Source organism: Triticum dicoccoides, chromosome 7B, assembly GCF_002162155.2.
Source record: "Triticum dicoccoides isolate Atlit2015 ecotype Zavitan chromosome 7B, WEW_v2.0, whole genome shotgun sequence".
NCBI classification, from domain to species: Eukaryota; Viridiplantae; Streptophyta; class Magnoliopsida; order Poales; family Poaceae; genus Triticum; species Triticum dicoccoides.
Window position 1 is genome coordinate 766733992 of NC_041393.1, and position 7242 is coordinate 766741233.

General features: G+C 46.7%; 1 pseudogene; it reads left to right on the plus strand.

Moving 5' to 3' along the window:
• Positions 1–1396: 1396 nt before the first annotated feature.
• LOC119339987 lies at positions 1397–6622 on the plus strand (annotated as a pseudogene).
• Positions 6623–7242: the final 620 nt, after the last annotated feature.

Below are 7242 nucleotides of genomic sequence, written 5' to 3' on the forward strand. Positions count from 1 at the left end.
GTCTGATCTTGGCAGCAAATATTGGATGCAACTCCCTCATTCTGGAATCGGATAGCTCAAATGCGGTGGAGACCATTAACCAGGAGGGTTACTTAGGCCATGATGTGTCTATATATATATGGAGTGCAAGCAGTTGGGGGCTGATTTCTCCAAAGTGGATGTGATCCATTGCTGTAGAGAGGCTAATGTTGTTGCCGATACCATAGCAAAAAATGCTCTTACGTCTAGATCATCTAGTGTCTGGGACGATGTGGTGCCCGACTTTGTTTCTCACCAAATTGTAAACGATCTCGCTATTATTTGAGAAATAAAGTTGTTTACCTATCAAAAAAAAACAGAGTGCTCAGACCAGGTTCTCCCTCTGTGCTATTATTTGATGTTTTATTTTTCCTGACGATCTCTCTTGATGCTGCTCAATGTTTTTTCCCCTTTTTGGATGGATCGGCTCGCTCGTCACGCTGGCTTACAGGATGGGATGGGATGGGATGTGTATTTGTCCGGACGTTTGATGGGGGCTTTACAGGATGGGATGTGTTGCAGCAAGACTGAAAACTATGGGGTGTGGTGCTCGGCGGCGGCTGCATGCGAGGGTTTGTAATGGAGACCTGACGGACAGTGCACGACGATGGATATAACAACCCAAATACACAACAACGCTGACAGCCGGGAAACACGAAGGGGCGGATCTATTAGATGACCTCAAACGAGTCAAATAAAGCAGCCATTCAGTGACAAATATTGGTTAATTTTTGTCTCTGGAACACAATATCACAGGCGGGTCATTTTTAGACTGGTCTGTAATGAGAATTCTGCAGAGCCACAAATTTTTTTTGTTCATTATTTATTTATTTTATTTATTTTTGAGCTTGTTCATTTTTTTATTTTTCCTTTGACCTTTTTTGTTCCTTCCAGCGATGTGGTTTTGTTCAAGTATTTTTTACTAGTTTGGTACAAAATTAGTGTATTTATGGGCCTGACCGATAGGAGCAAGGCTTGTGTTCGGCCCATTCATTTGGATGGCTTGATGGGCTTTGAAGGATGGCATTGCGACGCGTGAAGCTTACACACACATCATGGGGAAATCATTAGCACGCGTATGATATGTCTCGCTCCCGTGATATCGGAAGCGATATCGGGGGAACGGTCATGCGCTATCGCGCTCAATTTGGTAGGTTTAAATGGACGCCAAATTTACAGATGGGCACAATTAAAGTCGGGTCAAAGATCTGCTAGATATTCGATCGCGTTCACAAGTACTAAATAAGGCAATCTTCTTCGTACCTGTCACAATAAACCCTTACCAAATCACGGTAACCCCTCCATTATAAATCACCCCTCCTCCCTCATCGAAACCAACAACTTTCTTTTCCTTCGCTTGTTTTATCTCTTGCCAGCAATGCCTCGCAACGTGACCCTCAAGTACATCCCCCATGACTCAACCCGGCGCGATAGATTCAAGAAGCGCCTCAAGGGCCTCATGAAGAAGGCGGATGAACTAGCCATCCTGTGCGATGGCAAGACCTGCGCACTGGTGTACGAAGAGGGTAAGATAGCGCCAGAGGTGTTCCCTTCCCACGCCGAGGCAGTGGGTATCCTGAATCAATTCAAAAGCCTGCCAGAGCTGGGGCCGTGCAAGGAGGCGATGAACCAGGAGATCTTCATCACCAAGCGCATTGAGAAGCTCCGGGACCGGATCGACAAGACACGCCGTGAGTGCGAGGACAGCGAGACCAGGTACCTCCTTCACAAAATCATGCATGGTGACCCCTCGGTCCTCGTTGGCCTCAACATCGAGCAGCTCGTCAAAGTTGGCTACAAAGTGGACGTGCTTCTCAAGAGCATCACCGAACACATGGCAAAAATCCATTCCCATGGGCCACCTCCAGCTCCATGTGTCACCACCGGCAACATAGACATGGGCTCTCCCGTATTGTATCCGGCACCACCTCAGTAGCAGGAGGACTGACTTGACATGGTGAGCTTCAGAGGGGGCCTCGACACCCTGGTCTAGAGTGGCTACCCCGGCACCAACTTCTGTGGAAGCGATATGATGATGAAAATGCAGTTCTTTGATATGGGGTTCGGTTCAATTCCTTTCGCTCCCATGTACCAGGAGGCCAGCTACATGCGCCGATCTCATCTCATTTTTATTTGGCTTTAGTAGTTAGTATGAGACATTCACTTAATTTCTTGAAATTGTTATATTCGCCTATGTGCGTCGTTGTAATCATCGTGTTCTTTGAGCCAAATCATATTTAATTCCAATGTAATCATTGAAATTGTTATTCAGTTGATCTCTTCCCTAGGTTGTTTGTTTGATCTCTATTGTTTAGTTGGTCGTAAATCTTTAGTTGCGCCTATTTTTTTGTGTCAGCACCGTGTTTTCTTAGGCATAGTTGCACCAGCTACGTGCTAGACAATTGATTGATTCCTGAACCTTGGTCGTGTGTTGGGAGATCTAATGTTGGGGCCTTTAGTTTCATGCTATTTTTGGTGTATGCTTTTTTGGGATAGAAACGAGTTGAAGATTCGTTCTCCTAGAACAAGCTAAATGTGATGGAGGAATACTATTTCCATGGATAAATATTTGTGAACTAATTATCTTTTGTGACTTAGTTACATGGCGACAACTCGCCACACGCAAACATCAGAAATAGCGATGATCCACATTGTGCTCTTGTTAGTTGTAGTCATGTTCTCTATTCTTCAGACCATCCTCTATTGTGCTCTCCTTAGTTGGAGTCATGTTCTCTGTTCTTCAGACTGTCCTTCGTTCTAGAGACGCACATGAGAACATCATTTGCTCGTCAAGACGATATCATGGCCGATCCAAGGTGACAAGGAGACATGGTGGCCTCTCGCTAGCCTTCATGCTGGGTAGTCATCCTGTGGCTTCCCTGAGGCTCTCATAGCGCCTATGGCCAGGAGTTCCTCTACACCTCTCCTTCCCATCAGTCCTCATCGTCCCACTTACCTGACCTCCTTGAGCATGTTAACCTGAGATTAATTATGAGCTATTTCCATGATGTGTTGTGGTGTGAACAAGGTTATTTTCTTTCTTAAGATTTCCGTAACAGACCGGTTACCGGATCTGCACTGCTTCCCGAGAAAAAGTGTTACCTACCAATTTGACTGAAACTGAATGTCAAAAAAGGATCAAATAACATCCGTATGCTACTTCTAACTTGTAGCATCCCATTGTGTGGTGTTATCGATCCTTCGACTGAGTGTCATGGACTCATGGTGTTGTTACCGAATCCCACCTCATATTTTTTTTATCTTTGTTGTTTAGTTGTTCGTAAATCTTTGAGTTGCATCTATTTTTTTGTGTCAGCACCGTGTTTTCTTAGGCATAGTTGCAGGGGCGGAGACAAGGGGGGCGAGCAGGGGCTAGACCCCTGCCAATCGCTCGCCCCCCTCAACAAATTTTAGCAGGCCCTGTACTGTACATTGCTAATGGCCGCAGCTAATTACTTCATTAGCCCAATAGCCCATAGATGTGTACGTGACTGGCTATTGTTTGGCCTACAGATAATCAAATCCATCCGATCGGTTGATCTATTTTCCTTCACCGATTATGGCATTTATCGCCGTCGCCAGCCACCGCTCGTGTCATACGCCATTGTGCGTGTCCTGCTAGTGCGCTGACGACGACTCCCTGTCCGCTGTCTGCATACGATCAACTAGATGCATGCAGATCAGATCATCAGAATACAGTTAGAAGTCGCTAGCCAGACGACCAGGATTGAATCCTGTTTTCATGAATTGTGATCTTAATCTGGTTAATTAGCATAATAGTATCTTGTGCATTTTCAATCCACGACATGACTTATCTGATGTGACTTTTCTCCTCTTTAATAAATGACACATTTGTGCGTATTCTAGAAAAAAAAGACTTCTTTGCTGTGTCTAATACATGCACAATGATGGATTTTTCTTATCATATACTACCTCTGTCCGGAAATACTTGTCCTAGGAACCGGCTCCTCTAACTTCGCTCCTATGAAGTTAGGGAAACAGTACCCTAACTTAGTCTGTGAACCATCAGATGGGAAATAGATGGCCAAGATTCTGCACTGTTCACATGGGGCTGTAGCATACTGTTTGGACGAGCACTGTAGCTAAAATCACTGTTTGTTACCTGTAGCAGTTGACACTGTTTAAGAACTGTAGCGACAGATCTCAGCTATTTATTCTAGATCCAACGGATGAAATGTGGCTAAGTTAGGCTCCTAACTTCACAGTAGCTAAGTTAGAGGAGCCGGTTCCCTTGTCCTAAAGATTGATAAAATGGATGTATCTATAACTAAAATAAGTCTAGATACATCCATTTCTATGACAACTATTTCCGGAAGGAAGGAGTAGTCTTTTCTAGTCAAGAACGGACTCAACTAGAGTATCAACTTGCCCATTTCTATTCTCGCAAAAAAAAAAACTTGCCCATTTCTAGCTGGATGTTTGCAACCATCTAGAGCTAAAAATCTCGTCTTTGGTTGCCAATTTGACCGTTGGATAATTTTAAACAAGTAAAACTACAACATCCCTTCGCCTGCCGCCAGGCAAACCCTAGCCTCAACTCCGCGGCCGCCTCCTCCAACCTCCCTTCCCCTGCCGCCGCCGCCGGGCGAAGCCCGTGGGCGTCGGCGGCGGCGGGGTTCTCTTCCCCTCCCGGTGTGTGGCGGCAGCGCGAGATGCGGCGACGCGGCGGGGGCGTGATGCTGGTGCGGGGCGTGGCGGCGGCGGGGCTCTCGGTCGTGCGGTGCGGGCGGGTGTCCAGGCCGTGGTGGCTGCACGGTGCAAGACCATGGCGTGGCGGCGGATTGGGGCTGGCGCAGGGGCGGCAGCGCAGGCGCGGATCCGGCTCGGATCTGGCCTGCGGGCGCAACCTTAGCTTCAGCGCGGGGAGATGCCGGATCCTGGCCGGGCTAGGCCGGATCTAGCTTCTCCGCCCCCGTTGGCCGCTCTCGATGGGGCTCGGTGGCTTCGTTCCGGCGGCCAGCGAGGGCTGGATCCCGGGGCGGCGGCCCCGGACGGCGGAGTATGTGTCGGCGGCGGTGGACTCACGATGGGCGACGCGATGGTGGACGATCCGTGCACAAGACGCTTGATGGAGGCCATTGGAACAGATCTGGGTGAAGACCTGCTCGCGGCTGCTGCCGAGGCCGGTGATGGCGGCACTATTCGATGACGTTCTCTTGTTGAAGGCATCGCTATTGAGAAGTTTCAGGCCACTATCTGCTACCTCCGGGGAAAACCCTAGATCAGTAGATCGGATGATGGCGGCATTATTGTGTCGTGTCCCTCTTGTGACGTCATTTTTGGAGGTGTACACGGGCTCGAGGGACCAGTGGACGGAATAATTGGTGGAGCGGTGATTCATCCTGCACATTAATGGTGGAGTTTCTCCGCGGCGTGGCGCAGTAGAGACTCGGCGCCCGATGTGTGGCGAGGGACTCGCGCAGGAGGGTGACGTTATCAGGCGTCGTGGTGGACTGGTAGGTGCCCCATACCCGGCAGGCGTCCTGGTTGGGACCTCTGGTCTTAGATGTTTAGGTTTAGCTGCGATGTCTGTTTGGTATTAGGCCCAGACTATCAGTGCCCCTTCATCAATTGGATAGGAGTAGCGACAGTTGTTGCTTAGACAGTGGCTTTAGTCTTACTGTTGTATGACGTTGTAAGGTCTTGTAAGAATAATTAATAAAGTGGCAGTATGCATCGTCCAGATGCAGAGGCCGGGGTCCTCCTCCTTTTTTTAAAAAAAAACTACAACATACTAAATCGTTGATAGTAGATTACTATGGTTGGTCATAAATCTTCTAGCGTAGGCCGCGACAACCGGACAAACTTCTTCGCCTAGTAAACACACGTTTTTGAAACAAAATGATTTTCTTCAACATTGCATGATTTTCTTTAATGGTAAGGAACATACCGGAGTTCACATTATCAATTTGTTCAACGCTGGTGGTTGTAGAGCTCAATTTAAGTTAATAGAAATGTACCATTCTCCCCTAAAAAATGTACCATTCTTTTGTAGTTTCAAACAAATATATTATGATTTGTCATCAACGCTATCGTGAGACTTAAAATATTGTGATATTCCATGAATTTTGTGAATGTCGGCTTTTCGCCCCCCTCATGTCCAAATCGTGGCTCCGCCCCTGCATAGTTGCACTTACATGCTAGACAATTGGTTTATTGCTGATATAATTGAAAGAAAGAACCTTGGTCGTGTGTTGGGAGATCTAATGTTGGGGCCTTTAGTTTCATGCTATTTTTGGTGTATGCTTTTTTGGGATAGAAACGAGTTGAAGATTCGTTCTCCTAGAGCAAGCTAAATGTGATGGAGGAATAATATTTGCATGGATAAATATTTGTGAACTAATTACCTTTTGTGACTTAATTACATGGCGACAACTCGCCACACGCAAACATCAGAAATAGCGATGATCCACATTGTGCTCTTGTTAGTTGTAGTCATGTTCTCTATTCTTCAGACCACCCTCTGTTGGGCTCTCCTTAGTTGGAGTCACATTCTCTGTTCTTCAGACCGTCCTTCGTTCTAGAAACGCACAGGAGGACAACATTTGCTCGTCAAGATGATATCATGGCCGATCCAAGGTGACAAGGAGACATGGTGGCCTCTAGCTAGCCTTCATATTGGATAGCCATCCCGTGGCTTCCCTGAGGCTCTCATAGCGCCTATGACCAGGAGTTCCTCTACACCTCTCCTTCCCATCAGTCCTCATCGTCCCACTTACCTGACCTCCTTGAGCATGTTAGTCCGAGATTAATTATGAGCTATTTCCATGATGTGTTGTGGTGTGAACAAGGTTATTTTCTCTCTCAAGATTTCCCTAACAGACCGGTTACCGGATTTGCACTGCTTCCCAAGAAAAAGTGTTACCTACTAATTTGACTGAAATTGAACATCAAAAAAGGATGAAATAACATCCGTATGCTACTTCTAACTTGTAGCATCCCAATGTGTGATGTTATCGATCCTTCGACTGCGTGTCATGGACTCATGGTGTTGTTACCGAATCCTGCCCACCTCGTAATTTTTGTGATGCTCTCTCTCTCTCTCTCTCTCTCTCTCTCTCTCTCTCTCTCTCTCTCTCTCCCTCTCTCTCTCTCTCTCTCTCTTGGGAGGGATACTAATACTAATAGCTGGCAGGATTTGTGATGAATTTTAAGTATGTTTTGTGGTTTATTGTTGAACTGAATGATCAAGTCCTATCTGCA